Raw genomic sequence first — 3,129 nt, 5'->3', positions numbered from 1 at the left:
ACATACTATTATCACTGACCATCAACTTTCATTCCTCTTCCCACAGTAGTTCGGCCAGTAAGTGTCTCTATTTAAAGTATAAATGATGAATGACATACTGGTATCACTGACCATCAACTTTCTTTCCTCTTCCCACAGTAGTTCGACCAGTAAGTGTCTCTATTTAAAGTATAAATGATGAATGACATACTGGTATCACTGACCATCAACCTTCTTTCCTCTTCCAACAGTAATTTGACCAGTGAGTGTCTCTATTTAAAGTATAAATGATAAATGACATACTGGTATCACTAACCATCAACCTTCTTTCCTCTTCCAACAGTAATTTGACCAGTGAGTGTCTCTATTTAAAGTATAAATAATGAATGACATACTGGTATCACTGACCATCAACTTTCTTTCCTCTTCCCACAGTAGTTCGACCAGTAAGTGTCACTATTTAAAGTTTAAATGATGAATGACATACTGGTATCACTAACCATCAACTCTGTTTCCTCTTCCCACAGTAGTTCGACCAGTAAGTGTCTCTATTTAAAGTATAAATTATGAATGACATACTGGTATCACTAACCATCAACTCTGTTTCCTATTCCAACAGTAGTTCGACCAGTAAGTGTCACTATTTAAAGTATAAATGATGAATGACATACTGGTATCACTAACCATCAACTCTGTTTCCTCTTCCCACAGTAGTTCGACCAGTAAGTGTCTCTATTTAAAGTATAAATTATGAATGACATACTGGTATCACTAACCATCAACTCTGTTTCCTCTTCCCACAGTAGTTCGACCAGTAAGTGTCTCTATTTAAAGTATAAATGATGAATGACATACTATTATCACTGACCATCAACTTTCTTTCCTCTTCCCACAGTAGTTCGACCAGTAAGTGTCTCTATTTAAAGTATAAATGATGAATGACATACTGGTATCACTAACCATCAACTTTCTTTCCTCTTCCCACAGTAGTTCGACCAGTAAGTGTCTCTATTTAAAGTATAAATGATGAATGACATACTGGTATCACTAACCATCAACCTTCTTTCCTCTTCCAACAGTAATTTGACCAGTGAGTGTCTCTATTTAAAGTATAAATGATAAATGACATACTGGTATCACTAACCATCAACCTTCTTTCCTCTTCCAACAGTAATTTGACCAGTGAGTGTCTCTATTTAAAGTATAAATGATAAATGACATACTGGTATCACTAACCATCAACCTTCTTTCCTCTTCCAACAGTAATTTGACCAGTGAGTGTCTCTATTTAAAGTATAAATAATGAATGACATACTGGTATCACTGACCATCAACTTTCTTTCCTCTTCCCACAGTAGTTCGACCAGTAAGTGTCTCTATTTAAAGTATAAATTATGAATGACATACTGGTATCACTAACCATCAACTCTGTTTCCTATTCCAACAGTAGTTCGACCAGTAAGTGTCACTATTTAAAGTATAAATGATGAATGACATACTGGTATCACTAACCATCAACTCTGTTTCCTCTTCCCACAGTAGTTCGACCAGTAAGTGTCTCTATTTAAAGTATAAATTATGAATGACATACTGGTATCACTAACCATCAACTCTGTTTCCTCTTCCCACAGTAGTTCGACCAGTAAGTGTCTCTATTTAAAGTATAAATTATGAATGACATACTGGTATCACTAACCATCAACTCTGTTTCCTCTTCCCACAGTAGTTCGACCAGTAAGTGTCTCTATTTAAAGTATAAATGATGAATGACATACTGGTATCACTGACCATCAACTTTCTTTCCTCTTCCCACAGTAGTTCGACCAGTAAGTGTCTCTATTTAAAGTTTAAATGATGAATGACATACTGGTATCACTAACCATCAACCTTCTTTCCTCTTCCCACAGTAGTTCGACCAGTAAGTGTCTCTATTTAAAGTATAAATAATGAATGACATACTGGTATCACTAACCATCAACCTTCTTTCCTCTTCCCACAGTAGTTCGACCAGTAAGTGTCTCTATTTAAGGTATAAATGATGAATGACATACTGGTATCACTAACCATCAACCTTCTTTCCTCTTCCAACAGTAATTTGACCAGTGAGTGTCTCTATTTAAAGTATAAATAATGAATGACATACTGGTATCATCACTGACCATCAACTTTCTTTCCTCTTCCCACAGTAGTTCGACCAGTAAGTGTCACTATTTAAAGTTTAAATGATGAATGACATACTGGTATCACTAACCATCAACTCTGTTTCCTCTTCCCACTGTAGTTTGACCAGTAAGTGTCTCTATTTAAAGTATAAATTATGAATGACATACTGGTATCACTAACCATCAACTCTGTTTCCTATTCCAACAGTAGTTCGACCAGTAAGTGTCACTATTTAAAGTATAAATGATGAATGACATACTGGTATCACTAACCATCAACTCTGTTTCCTCTTCCCACAGTAGTTCGACCAGTAAGTGTCTCTATTTAAAGTATAAATTATGAATGACATACTGGTATCACTAACCATCAACTCTGTTTCCTCTTCCCACAGTAGTTCGACCAGTAAGTGTCTCTATTTAAAGTATAAATGATGAATGACAACTATTATCACTGACCATCAACTTTCTTTCCTCTTCCCACAGTAGTTCAACCAGTAAGTGTCTCTATTTAAAGTATAAATGATGAATGACAACTATTATCACTGACCATCAACTTTCTTTCCTCTTCCCACAGTAGTTCAACCAGTAAGTGTCTCTATTTAAAGTATAAATGATGAATGACATACTGGTATCACTAACCATCAACTTTCTTTCCTCTTCCCACAGTAGTTCGACCAGTAAGTGTCACTATTTAAAGTTTAAATGATGAATGACATACTGGTATCACTAACCATCAACTCTGTTTCCTTTTCCCACAGTAGTTCGACCAGTAAGTGTCTCTATTTAAAGTATAAATGATGAATGACATACTGGCATCACTGACCATCAACTTTATTTCCTCTTCCCACAGTAGTTCGACCAGTAAGTGTCTCTATTTAAAGTATAAATGATGAATGACATACTGGTATCACTAACCATCAAGCTTCTTTCCTCTTCCCACAGTAGTTCGACCAGTAAGTGTCTCTATTTAAAGTATAAATGATGAATG

Source organism: Amphimedon queenslandica, unplaced genomic scaffold (genome assembly GCF_000090795.2).
Source record: "Amphimedon queenslandica unplaced genomic scaffold, v1.1 AMPQUscaffold_10526, whole genome shotgun sequence".
Classification (NCBI taxonomy): Eukaryota; Metazoa; Porifera; class Demospongiae; order Haplosclerida; family Niphatidae; genus Amphimedon; species Amphimedon queenslandica.
The sequence above is the reverse complement of the archived record's forward strand: the minus strand, read 5'-3'. Positions refer to the sequence as shown.